This window comes from Panthera pardus, unplaced genomic scaffold, assembly GCF_024362965.1.
Source record: "Panthera pardus isolate Hobbes unplaced genomic scaffold, ASM2436296v1 HiC_scaffold_22, whole genome shotgun sequence".
Taxonomy (NCBI): Eukaryota; Metazoa; Chordata; class Mammalia; order Carnivora; family Felidae; genus Panthera; species Panthera pardus.
This window is the reverse complement of record NW_026526788.1, coordinates 32,614,550-32,628,928: the sequence shown is the minus strand read 5'-3', so window position 1 is coordinate 32,628,928 and position 14,379 is coordinate 32,614,550. Positions and strand designations below refer to the sequence as shown.

Sequence of the window (14,379 nt, the reverse complement as noted above, 5' to 3'; positions counted from 1 at the left end):
AGGGAAACACAGAATCCAAAGCAGACTCCAGGCTCTAAGCTGTCAGCACAGGGTCCGATGCAGGGTTCGAACCCACAGACTGCGAGATCATGACCTGAGCCAAATTCGGCCACTAATTGACTGAGCCACCCAGGCGCCCCCATGAATTTTTTAAAAGCAGATTCTTGACATGTAGTGTTCCATATTCTTTAGAAAACCTTGTAAATTGACATTAAATAAATCACACTGAGATGAAATAAAAATAAAGAGCTCTCTTTGTAGCCATTGTAGAGCCTGTATGTAATGATGGTAAGCCCATGTAGTTTCTTTCATTGTTTGAGGATTTTCAGATAAAAGCCAGACTAACTAAATGTGAATGTTAAGTCTGTTCTAAGACTATACATTACTTTTCTAAATGTTTTTCTTTATGGTCAGAATTTATCAGAGTAAAACCATAGGTCTTCTAATTAGATCCTTCCAGTAAGTGCTATTGGGAATAGCAGCCTTACCCCTGCCCTCTACCCCCTGTATCTTGGGGTCCTGGCTACCCTGTGACAGACTATAGACCAGTAAATCATTGGCATCATGGCTGTAACTTGCATCTGGGGAAGTTTTATCCCCCACTCTGCCTTACAGTTAGACCAGCTTAGACTTGGGCTTAGTCCTCTATGAGTTGAATGAATCTTTCCTAAACTGAAATCACTCTCAAAGGTGAAGTCCTTTAGAGCTCTGAGAAACTGGGGTAAAAATTAGGGTTGGTTATGTTCTCTTGAAGGGAACAATTAGTTGTTCCTCCTCTCATTTGACTACCAAAATCATAGTGTACCGTTTTGGGTATCCATTTGCACATGAAAATTAACTACTGGACTGACACTTAAATGTAATTGACTATATATATAAGAGCATAAATTATTGGCATGCCTTTTCAGAATCTTGACAGTGTTTATCAAACACTTTCAGAAGTGCTAACCCATTAGCTTAGCAATTTCATTTCTGTAAGTTAGACTAATAAAATGATCACGTGTATAATGATGTTGATGGTCAAAAATACATTGAAAAGAACTCATATATCAAACAGATGGCTGAACACATTACAATAAATCTATGCAATGAAGTTCAGTATAGCACTTAATATTATGTATGTAATACAGAGATTTATTAGCATAGAAAAATGTTCACAAGGTATTGATGAGTCAAAATATATATATTGCATGATTCCATTTTGGGAAAAGAGAAAAAATATGTGTGTGTGTTTGTATGTGTATTTGAAAAATAGTCTGAATATTTGTATTTCTGATCTGTGGCAAATCCTGTCAGCTCTACTTTGAAAGAATCCAGAATCCCACCATTTTTCCCTGTCCTCTCATGTCTCTTCGATTATTTTAGTACCTTCCTAACTAGTCATCCTTTTTTCACACTTGCTTCTCTACAGCCCATTCTCAGTACAGGAGCCAGAATGATCTTGTTGATTCAGCCTGTTTTATTTAGCACCCAGAGGAGAAAGTCTTCAAAGCAGATCATTGTTTTATCTTAACACCATTGTTCTCACAGATGGGGTCATCTCTCTTCTTGTTTTCTGCAAAATTCATCAGGAGATCCTTTCCTGGCCTTTTCTAGGAGTAACCCTGCTCTTAAATCTGATTTATGCTTGGCTCTCTAGGTTTTCCACTAGTGGAACATAATCAGTTAGACACATAGGGCTTCCTTCTTTCCTGAGTTCTTTCCACAGGTGGAAGGAAGCCTTTAGATCTATACCAAGACAAGTTGAAGGGAAAAGACTTGGTCTTCAGTGTCAAAGTAGACTAAATGCTCTGCCTTCTAGGAAATTCTTCATCCAAAAAGAATTACTTTTCCCCTTTGTTATACAAAAGGAACACCGACATAAATACTACTGGTACTATGTAGTCTAAATGGAATCTAAAATAGTGGAGCAACCCACAGGCAGAAAAGCAGCAAAATTACCCAGTCCCCATCTTTATACCATTTAGCAGAAAAATGTGCTTTGTTGGACCGGACACTGCTGAAACATATCATGAAAAGGGCTCTGGGAAAAAGATACTGCCCCCATAACTCTCTGTAATTACAGGGATGGGAGGCAGGGAACATCCAGGTTGTTGTGTAACAATAAGAGCATCCTGGTTGACAAAGTGGTCTTGTTAGAAAGAGGGGGCTTCCACTCCATGGGTGATATCAGCCTCTTCTTTCACTGAGCTAATTCAAATCTACAAAGCCAGCTTTGTGCTAAGCTATCAGAGGAATATCTGTATTTGTCTCTCCTCAACCATCATTCCAAAAGACACAATTGCCTTTCTCACAATACAACAAATTTAAGTTTTAAAAAATTAGGGGTACCTGGGTGGCTTGGTCAGTTGAGTGTCTGACTCTTGATTTTGTCTCAGGTCATGATCTCACGTTTTGTGAGATAGAGCCCCATGCTTAGGGTTCTCTCTCTCTCTCTCTCTCTCTCTCTCTGTCTATCTCTCTGTCCCTCCCTTGCTCTCTCTCTCTCTCTCTCAAAGTAAATAAATAAACTTTAAAAAAATTAAAATTAAAAATTAAATCTTGGGTGCCTGGATGTCACAGTCAGAGGAGCATGCAACTTTTGATCTTGAGGTCAAGATCATGGGGTTCGGGCCCCATGTTGGTTGTAGAGATTACTAGGAAAGATAAATAAACTTAAAAAAAAATTAAGTCTTCAGATTAAATGAATTCACACTAAATCATAAATGACCTATAAGTTCCCGTAATAGTTCTAGAAATACTTTCAAGATATTTGTAGGTCTGTAAGATTTCCTAAATGATGAGGTTCATACAGTGGATGTGGTAGCAGTATAATAAGATTCTTAAAGATAAGAATATGACCTGATGTTGAAATCCCAGAAACTTCTCTAAAGAAGAATAGAGTTCCAGAAATGGATTCACCAGAGGAGGGCCCCACTTAGTGATGTTGCAAAGACAAGGAAACAGGAGAACCCAGCCTCTGTCCCTCCCAGTAAAGATCAACAATTAGATAGCTATCCACAAACAGAAGCAGCTCTGGGAGAGCTCTGGAGTCCACTTAAGAAACGTCACTAACACAGTGAAACAAATAATTTGTGAATAATCACACAAAAGGATAAACATCTCCATTTGCCTGTGCCATCCCATCCCCCAAGTCAGCACTGCTCAGCACCAAGAGGGAACTCCATATCTATACAGAATTCCCCTCGCTGAAAACGGAAGACTGAAATGACCAGTCAGCTTCCCCAGCCTTTCAGGTCACGATACAAAGGACTTGCTTCAGTTTCACCCCACCCAGAGACCAGCAAAAAGGAGATGTAGAGAATTGACTAGAAATGAGGAAGAAAAGCAGGGATATCACTACCAGACATGGAGTGACTGGGATTCCCAGCGATCTGCTCTGTAGAAGACCCCAGCAGCTTTCACCAATGAAGGTACCAATGGCCAACACAGCTACCACATACTTCCTGCAGATTTCACTGGTTTTTGCCCCCAAAATATTCGTATTCATTGATGCCAACTACCCTTCCCACCCCATTCTCCACTGAAGCCTGGGACCCACACTAGCAGTCAGCCCAAGCCTCTGAGGCTGCACATATACTCAAGCCTAGACCCCTCCAGCTAATCCCCACCACTGCATGCACTCAAGGCTAATCCCTCTAGCTGTGCTGTTGCATACTGCTGGTCTGATGCCCTTCACCTGCCTCCATTGTTGTGTCTGCACCTGTGGCAAGATCCTGTAGCCATGAGAGTACATGCCAGTAGCCAAGGTTTCCATAGCTATTTGTGGTCCTGGCCCTGGACCTGGCCCTGTCTCCTGTCACTGGCCTGTACCACTGGGCTCACCTGCAGCTAATCCCTCCACCTGTGTGCCTGCATGCCCATGAGTTGACTCAGGACATTCATTTCCACTGCTGTTGCACCTGTGACAAGACCCAGAAGCCACAGTAGTGCAGTATAACAGCCAGGGCCACGATAACTGCCACTTGGTCCTGGCCTTTGTTGCTTGCCTTAGCCCCACCACTATGTGTGTGTTTGTAGCTGGCCCCTGCCACTACAGGCACCTGCAGCTGGCTCCTATAGCTGAGTGTGTGCCCACTGTCACTCCAGCTGCTACCACTGCCTGCCCTGGTTCCTACCTGCTAGATCTAGAGGTGCTGCCCAAGGACACCAACAACCATTGCAGCCTCAGCAGATCCGCTGCAGTTCTTGCAAAGGACTATGCAATCGGCAATACTGTAGACCCCAGCATCCTGAGCCAATGAGTCACCACCACATCTGGACCCAGAGCCACTACACACCCCTGCACTTGGCACCCTTCCCCACCAGGATGTGTGCCCCACCCTCAGCAAAGGTCTTCCTTTACACAAGTCAGTTCCTAAAGTGGAAAAGATAACTGTTTGTCCAAATGCACAGACACCTACACAATAGGAATCAAGAAAAAGCACCAAAACATGATTTCACCAAAGAAAAATTCCAGTAACTGACCACAAAGAAATGAAGACACAGGAATTATCTAACAAAGAATTCAACATAATTGATGTTCTAAATATCTTCAGAGGGGCACCTGGGTGGCTCAGTCAGTTGAGTGTCCGACTTCGGCTCAGGTCATGACCTCACAGTTTGTGAGTTCGAGCCCCGCATCAGGTCCTGTGCTGACAGCTCAGAGCCTGGAGCCTGCTTCCGATTCTGTGTCTGTCCCTCCTCTGCTCATGCTCTGTCTCTCTCTCTCTCTCAAAAAAAAATAAATATTAAAAAAAAATTAAAATAAATATCTTCAGAGAGCTATAAGAGAACACAGATAAATAACAAAATCAGAAAAACAATAAAAGAACACAATGATATAAAACATAAAGAACCAAACAAATTTGGGAGTGTAAGAATATGATGGCTGAACTGAAGAAGAGCTCCAGCAGACTGGACCAAGCAGAAGAATCAGTGAGCTCAAAGACATTGTTTGAAAGTATCCAGTAGAGGAACAAAAAGAAAAAAGAATGAAAAGAAATGAAGAAAACCTACTGAACCTATGGGACACCATGAAGATAAATAATCTACCTATCGTTGGAGTCCTAGAAGAAGAGAAGGAGAAAAGGGGGTAGAAAGCTTAAATAATGACTGAGACCTTCCCAAACCTGGAGAGGGATTTGGACATTCAAGTCCATGAAGCTAATAGGCCACCACAAAATTTCAATCCAAAATGATCTTCTCCAAAACACATTATAATAAAACTGACTAAAATCACAGACAGAGATAGAATGTTTAAAGTAGCAAGAGAAAACAAATTTTTCATACAAGGGATCCCCTATAAGGCTATCAGCTGAATTCTCGGCAGGAACCTTGCAGGCCAGGAGAGAATGGAGTAATATATTCAGAGAACTGAAAGAAAAAAGCCAACCAAGAATACTTTACCCAGCAAATTTACCCTCCAAAAAATGAAGGTGAGATAAATAAGTGTGTTCCATAACAAACAAAAGCTGAAGAACTTCATTACCACTGGACCTACCTTATAAGAAATGTTGCAAGTTCTTTATGTTTAAATGAAAAGACACTAACTAGTAACATGAAAATACAGAAAACACTGGTAAAGGTAAGTCTATAGTTAGATTCAGACTACTCTAATACAGTAATATGGTGATGTGTTAACCACTCAACTCTAGTATAAAGGTTAAAGGACAAAAGTATTAAAATTAGCTATAACAACAATAATTTATACACACACATAATGCATATACAATATAAAAAGATGTATATTGTGACATCAAAAGCAAAATGTTGAGAGGGAAGGGTACAAATTTTGTATGTAATTGAAATTAAGTTATCATTTTGAAGTAGACTGTCTAGGGGTACCTGGGTGGCTTAATTGGTTAAGCATCCAACTCTTGATTTCAGCTCAGATCATGCTCTCAGGGTTGTGAGATCAAGCCCCACCTCATGCTCTACATTGGGCATGGAGCCTGCTTAGATTCTCTCTCTCCCTCTTCCTTTGCCTACCCCCCCCCCCACATGTTTGTGTGTGCTCTCTCTCCCCCTCTCTCAAAGAAAGAAAGATAGATAGGTAGATAGATAGATAGATAGATAGATAGATAGATAGATAGATAGATAAAGTAATTAATTTAAAAAATAGACTATTGAGGTGGCTGGGTGGCTCAGTTGGTTCATCTCAGCTCAGGTCTTGATCTCAGGATCATGAGTTCAAGCCCTACATTGGGCTCTGCGCTAAGCATGAAGCCTACTTAAAAAAAAAAGACTGTTATGTCTGTAAGATGTTTCAATTATGTCTCATGGTGACCACAAAATAAGGGGCACTTGGGTGGTTCAGTCAGTTGAGTGTCTGACTTTTGATTTCAGCTCAGGTCATGATCCCAGGGTCAAGCCCCATGTCCTGCTCCATGCTGGGTATGGAACCTGCTTGAGATCCTCTCTCTCCCTCTGCCCCACTCACATGTGTGCTCTCTCTCTCTCTCCCTCTCTCTCTCTCAAAAGAAAAAAAAAAAGCTATAGTGGATAACACAAGATAAAGAAGCAAAGTATATCACTGCAGAAAATCATAAATTCACAAAGGAAGACAGCAAGAAAGGAAAAAACAACAAAGGAACTACAAAAAATGCAGAAAACAAGAAGATAGCAACTCCAAGTCCTTAGCAATCAATAATTACTTTAAGGGGCACCTGGGTGGCTCAGTCAGTTAAGTGTGCAATTCTTGATTTCAGCTCAGGTCATGATCTCATGGTTCATGGGTTAGAGCCCCACCTTGGGGCTCTGCACTGATAGCGCCATGGCCTGCTTGGGATTCTCTCTCTCTTCCTTTCTTTCTGCCCCTCCCCGGTCATGTGCACACACACTCTCTCAAAATAAGTAAACATTAAAATAATAATAATAATTACTTTAAATAAGTGGGTTAAGTTCTCCAAACAAAGGGCAGATAGTTGCTAAATTTGCAGAAAACAAGACCCAACCATATGCTGCCTACAAGGAACTCACTTCTGCTAAAGGGAATACATTGATTCAAAGTGCAGGGATGCAAAAAGATATTCTATACAAATGCAAACCAGAAGGGAACAGGGATAGCTATACTTGTAGCAGACAAAATAAACTTTAAGTCAAAAACTGGAACAAGAAACAAAGTCAGCGTATAATGATAAAGGGGTTAATTTATCAAGAGGTTATAACAATTTTAAATACACATACATCCTACGTTAGAACACCTAAGTATATTAAGCAAATATCAACAGATCTGAAGGGAGTAATTGACAATACATTAATATTAGGGGACTTCAGCCTGGGTGGCTCAGTCAGTTAAGCTTCCAGCTTCGGCTCAGGTCATGATCTCTCAGTTTGTGAGTTCAAGCCCTGTGTTGGGCTCTGTGCTGACAGCTCAGAGCCTGGAGCCTGCTTCAGATTCTGTGTCTCCCTGTCTCTCTGCCCCTCCCATGCTCATGCTCTGTCTCTGTCTGTCTCTCAGTAATAAATAAACGTTTAAAAAAAATATTAGGAGACTTCAATACTCCACTTTCAACAAGTTTTTTTATCTTTGTATACTATTTTGTTTTTGATACATTTCTTATAAATAACATGGTTTGATCCAATCTGAGAGCCTTGGTCTTGGGAGGGCGGCATTTGTCTTTTAATAGAGGAGTTTAGTTCATTTAACTCTGTTGTGATTTATTTGGTCTTCTCTCACCTTATGTTTCTGAGCTTTCTTGCTGGGTTTTTTTCTTTTTTTCTTTTAAACCTTTGCTCTAGGCATTGTGTTTCTCCTGAAGCTTTTATAGCAGTTTGTATTTTAAAAGACCTCCTTCCCCTTTTTCTTTCTTTTATTCTCAGTTAGTGTTTTGGTTACCACCCAGAGGTATCTCCAAGGGACCTAGAAAGAAACTCTTGGGAGTGTTAGTGCCTTTTGGATGGTTTTAGCAGTCCCAATTAAAATGTAGTAGCAACACCCTGTAATTAGAGGAGGCACGTTGTAAAAATAATTCTCTGGACTTGGTCAGATGGAGCCTCTTCAAGGGTTAGAAATGAAGGAGGGAGTCATTTAGGTCACTTTGGTCACGGAAGTGATAAATGGTTAGACCATGTCAATTTTGCACAGCAGAAGATGGGCTTCATCTTATTCATTGTGAGCCTTAGCAGTGATCACTGGGATGGAAGGATGGTCATGGGGAGCCACACAATAAATAAATGAGGAGAGGGAGAGTCCTGGTGTACATATGAGTGGCTCTAGGGGACTTTTCCTTCCCATTTCCTTCTTCCTCCTTACTAGAGGCCTCACTTACCCAGTCAGCTATTCCACTGGTAGTAGGGACATCTCTTGGGGGAGAGGTGCAACATGACTTTTTTAATCCAGGATGAAGTCATGCATTTCTTTTTTTTTTTTTTTTTTTTTTACATTCATTTGATTTTGAGAGACTGACAGAGCGGAACTGGGGGAGCGGTAGAGAGAGAATGAGACACAGAATCTGAAGCAGGCTCCAGGCTCTGAGCCCGACGTAGGGCTTGAACTCACAAACCTTGAGATCATGACCTGAGCCGAAGTCAGACGCTTGACCGACTGAGCCACCCAATCACCCCTGTTAGAAGCTGAGACGTTTAGCTTCCTTTCACTTTCTTCCCTCTACTCAGTTTACTTTTTAATAATCTGGTAGTTTTTTTTATTCCACATTCTTTCTCTTTTTTTAAGTTTATTTTACTTATTTTGAGAAAGAGAGAGAGAGAATGAGAATTCCACGCAGGCTCCAAGCAGTCAGCACAGCCCAACACAGGGCTCACTCTGATGAACCCTGAGATCATGACCTGAGCCAAAATCCAGAGTTGGATGCTTAACCAACTGAGCCACCCAGGAATACTTCCACAGTATTTCTTTATAAATGACTTTACATTACATACTTTCTCTTTCAAGGATGCTTCTCATATTTCATTATTATGTATTTTATATTTGGGGAGAATAACCAAGAGTGCATGCTCTAGTAGGCTGTCTGGATTTGAATTCTGGCTCTGTGACCCTGGACACATTGTACCTTAGTTTACTCTTCTTTAATGGGGGGTGGGTATAATACGATGTCACAGAGCGGTTGAGAGGATTAAATAATTCATAGAAAGTGCCTATACATAATAAATAACATTTAATAAATGCCAGATGCCATGATTATTATTGTATTAATAACCATTATTTAAGCTTAACTCTGTTCTACTGATTTTATTGCTCACTTAATTTATTGCTCACTTCCTAATTGATCTCATCTTCCCTGTCTTTATTTCTTTATTTTGATGGATCTTTGTTGTTGGCTGAAGAATTTCCTGAACCGGCGATTGCAAACTTTTTCTTAAGGGGCAAGATAAATATTTTAGGCTTGCTAGCCATGGCACCTACTTCTACTTAATTACTAAGGTCTCAACTCTGCCTCTGTAGCTCAAAAGCAGCCATAGACACTACATAAATCAATGGCCAGCCAAGAGGGCAGAGTTTACTGACCCTTGCTCAAGACTTGTGCTTCTGTTTTTTGTGTAATGTTAGTAAGGTGTATGAGTTACACAATTTTAAAGTTCTTGCATGTCTGAGAATATCTTCTGTCACTAATGTAGGCAAATGATGACTTCACTTGTATGTAATTCTTCAATTACAATTGTTTTCTCTCAAGATTCTGTGGTGTTCAAGTATTGTGGAGAATTATGATACAACCTAATACTTCTTTCTTTATGATAACTAATGTGTTTTCCTTCTGGATGGCTTAGGATTTCTCTTTTCTTTATCCTTAGCATTTGTCATTTCACCAGGGGAATTTTTTTTCTGTTCTGTGTTAAAACAGCAAGGCTAAGAAGAAGAACTAGATTGATGGACTTACATACCATGAACTTTGGCTATTTCAGATTGCCTTATTGCCTTTTTTTCCTCCACTAAAGAAATTTCCTTTATGTTGTATTCAAAAAGTTAGCAATGAAAGGTTTTTATCATTTTGAATTGCATATGATATGATACGGTGTTTTAAGCGGCAGAATATTCACTATTTCATATTGTATAGTTTGGTTCCTGTTTAATGGACTCCTATAGCTGCACAATCACAGAAAACATATTCAGGAAATAGTCTAATTAAATTACCCTTGTTTGGGGTGCCTGGGTGGCTTAGTTGGTTGACCATCTGACACTTGATTTTGGCTCAGATTGTGACCTCATGGTCATGGGATTGAGCCCTGCACCAGGCTCTGTGCTGAGCATGAAGCCTGCTTAAAATTCTCTCTCTCTCTCTCTCTCTCTCTCTCTCTCTCTCTCTCTCTCTCTCTCTGTCTCTCTCTCTCCCCTCCCCCCTTACCCCCCCTACACACACTCTCTCTCTCACTCTCAAATCATAAATAAATAAATAACCCTTGTTTGAACATATTAAATCACTAAATGGTAAGGAACTAAAATTTATAGCATAGTCAAAAGTCATCACAATGTTTTAAATTGTAATTCTGACACAAGGAACAGGAAAATACCTTGATTTTAACTTTATTTCATAACACAGCATCTTCTATAACCACTTATAGTCCATGTGGGTGTTTTTTAACTTTTTTAACGTTTATTTATTTTTGAGAGAGAGAGAGACAGAGACAGAGCATGAGCAGGGGACGGGCAGAGAGAGAGGGAGACAGAATTTGAAGCAGGCTCCAGGCTCTGAGCTCTCAGCACAAAGCCTGATGCAGAACTCGAACTCGTGAACCATGAGATCATGACCTGAGCTGAAGTCAGACACTTAAACGACTGAGCCACCCAGGCGCCCCTTATGTGGATTTTTTTTGATTTGCCATCCTATATCTTGTATTTCAAGAATAGTTATTTGCCTGATTTCAGAGCAGAATGCTGTAGCTATTCTCATCATCTTCATCAACTTCAGGTGCCAAGATTAATAGTGTATATTTTGGTCAGTAGAGAATTCCACAAAACAAAGATGAGGGGAAGCCTAACTATGGGGCTTCTGAGTTGAAGCAGAAGGTATAAGAGTTAAATTTTTGAGCCACTCATATTCTCATTATGCCTCGCTTCACATGAATATGCCTTTATACCCAGTTAACTGTATATAAAAATCAAATGTAAAATATGTAACTTTATAAAAAGACATTCTTCTTGACTTTGTGCTTCTCTTTTGTCATTCTTTAAGTCTTACATTTTTCAAATATTTGCAGCCCTTTTTATTAGCTATCGCGTTAACGTGACACATGCCATGAAACTATTAGAAAATGCTGAAAAGGCTAACATTATCATGTTTACTACCTGTAAAATGGTTACTCAGAAATGAAACCAGAGTTTATATAAGGCAACCAGTATTGAGGAAAAGAAAATCAATCTGCTGCTGCTTAAGCGTGTTTAAAATAATTCCTAGGATATTTTCATTTTGTGTAGCACCCTTCTTCTGAGGCTAAAGCATCCCAAGGAAATGCAGTCCAACTACAACATGTACTATGAGAACCTTTTCCTTCTACTCTGTAAAAGGCAGAAAGACGACTTTCAGTCTGCACCCTAACCATCATACCTAGAAGAATTCAGGGAGGGATACTATTTTGAAATCAAATCTTACAGATTTTTCTCCCCCCCTTTCCCCAAGCCTAATGTTACATAGAAAGCAAGACACTAAGCCTTCACATAAGAGGAATGCTAGTGCGTTAGTCTGCAAAGAAGCAGTCCTATTGTTTCTAGAAAGGATAAGTCATTCCAGGATTAACTACATTTAGGATATACTGCATTTGTGGGAGGCATTGACCATCTGAAGTACCCCAAAGCAGGGGGGGGGGGACGGGGGGGCTGTTATATGCTAAAGTTCTGGAAAGCAATTTCTGAGAAACCTTAGTAGAGAGATGATCATGTGTTTTTATGTTTTCAGAGGGCCATCATATAGATGAGGAAGCAGATCTATTTTTTTATCTCTCTAGAAAATTAAACTAGGACAGTTTATAGGAGCTACACAGAATTAGATTTGTGTTCTGCTTGAGAAGAAAAGCTCAATTAATATGGCCAGTAATGGTTAGAACCTCAGAAGTGGTGACCTCTCTCTCTCTCTCAGAAATAATCAGAGGTTATGTGATCATCCTTACAAATTCAGTAGGCAGGTTCATCATTAAACAGAGACTCATTATAATCTAAATGTTTTTTTCTAACTCAGAGTTCTCTAATATTGCATATTAATTACCTCATTTATCCTATAACGTCATTTTAAAACAAGAATAGTGCTGGTAGGAATTCTGTAGTAGGAGAATCAAACCAACAGAAAATAAGAATCTAACCTATTCATGTTTTTGTTTATTATGTCAGTACTACCAAAAAAGAATTTAAGGCATAATGACTCATGCATGTTGTTGGAAGAACCAGAATTAGAGGCCTAGTCTTGTGCCTTTTCTATTAAAAAAACACTAAGTGGAACAGTCATGAAAGTCTTGAGACAGCCAGTGTTATTGCTGTCTGAATATTTGACTTAATATATATAGAAAAAGATGCTTTTTTTTTTGTTACTAAAACAAAGCAGAAAAATCTGTGCTTCCAAGAGCAATCTAGGGTCGTTATTTTATCACTGTTGTTAATGATAGAATAATATAAACATGGATTCTTAACTAGAACAGACCTAAGGGATCTCCATTTCCTAGTAGCACAGATTGTCATGGAACTCTGAGTAATGAGCTTTGAATATAATCTTATTGTTTTAATCACTTCCAAAATATTACGATCATTTTGGAAATCACTGTACTAAAAGTAGATTATGTTGATAACACAGTGGGAGAAAGCTTCACTGTTCACTCTGTAAGTAGCCTGGGATTCAAAAGAATTCCTCTCTCAGTACCTTTCTATGAAACAGGTTATGAGTTAGCAGAAACCCTGGACACCTAAAAACTTTCCAGAGCAGCTAGATTTTAAAAAAAATACTCTGAAGCCTACATTTAAAGGGAGACAGGGAAGTACAAGAGTTGCCTAATAGCATATTCCCGGGTAGCATGTTTCACTTAAAAGCACATGGGTATTTGCTGGTTTGTCTGAAATGCTTTGATACTATCAGCAGATGAAGATTGAATAGGCTGAGAGAATGACTCCTGGAAAGACCTTTCCTGATAGACTGGTAAGGCCCGAGAGTGTGCAAGGCTGCTGCCCTGACTTGCCTTATCACGACCAGTGCACTAGAAGCAAAGCCTCTAGAGTAGTATCAGTGCATGCACTTTAATAAACACTCTGAGTGGCTCCATATAAGCAAATGCTCTATTTGAAAGTAAGCAGGATCAAAAGATGCAGAAACCTCAAGAAGTACAGGGTAAGGCGCCTGAGTGGCTCAGTCGGTTGAGCATCAGACTCTTGATTTCTGTTCAGGTCATGATCCCAGGGTCATGGGATTGAGTCCCACATTGGGCCACAATGAGCATGGAGCCTGCTTGAGATTCTCTTCCTCCCTCTCCCTCTGCCCCTTCCCCACTTGTGCTCGCTCGCTCTCTCGCTCTCTCGCTCTCTCTCAAAATGAAAAATTAAAAAATTAAAAATAATAAAAAGAAGTACAGGGTGTGCTTTGGTAAAATGACCATAATTGTAAGAGGATATATTAACTATGGTGTGCTGAAATAACTCATTCAGTCGTTTAAATGATGACTGTACCTTCACAAAACTCACAGGACATAAAAATAAAATATTATGATAAAGCTAAAATTGTAAGCACTCTGTGTCCTCTCTGTAATGAGTGGAGATAGGGAATGGGAATGCTGCTTTAATTGTTGAGCTTTGCTTCAACGTACTGACTGGCTTTTGCCAAATTTTTCCCCATTTCTGTTCATTTGGACTAATTTCTTCCTGATGCCACCTCCTCTGTCACTGCTTCCTTTCTCCTTCCTTTTACCTTAAATCTTGGCTTCCAGTTGCCCGGTGTTTTCCTCTGAATAGGCTGCAGACCCCTTGAATTCAGCAGGTCTGAAAAGAATTCCTTTTATTTCTCAGAACCTTTTACATCTGTTTTATCTTTTGGTTAATGGTATGCAAGCTAGCCTAAGGCAGTCAAGCTGTCAGCCTTTTTTACTGTCTATTCTTCACAGCTAATTAATCATTAAGTTGTGTAATCCCACCTCCTTATTTCAGATCTGTTTCTTCCTCTCCATTACCACTGCAGTCACCCCAGTTCACATTTTCAGCATTTACAAGAGCTTCCTCGATCTTCTCTGAAGCTGGTTCTTGTTTTCCAACTCATCCTTCAATTCACATTGTAGCCAGAGAAATCCTTTATAAACGTCTGTTTGATGGTGTCTCCCCGCCCCCCCCCTCCGGCCCCTGCCTTAAAACTCTCAGCAGCTTTATGCTGTCTGTGGTTGTTACAATCTCAGGTATCTACAAGGAATAGGCAAATGATGTATTTGAATGAGGGGGGGAGGATAGGAGAATGCATTACTGCCTAAAGCAATTCATAT

General features: G+C 40.0%; 1 protein-coding gene across 4 annotated transcripts in view; it reads left to right on the top strand.

Moving 5' to 3' along the window:
- The window catches only part of MICU1 (mitochondrial calcium uptake 1), a 247,095-nt gene that overhangs the window by 143,443 nt on the left and 89,273 nt on the right, over nt 1-14,379 (top strand). The window lies entirely within an intron of this gene.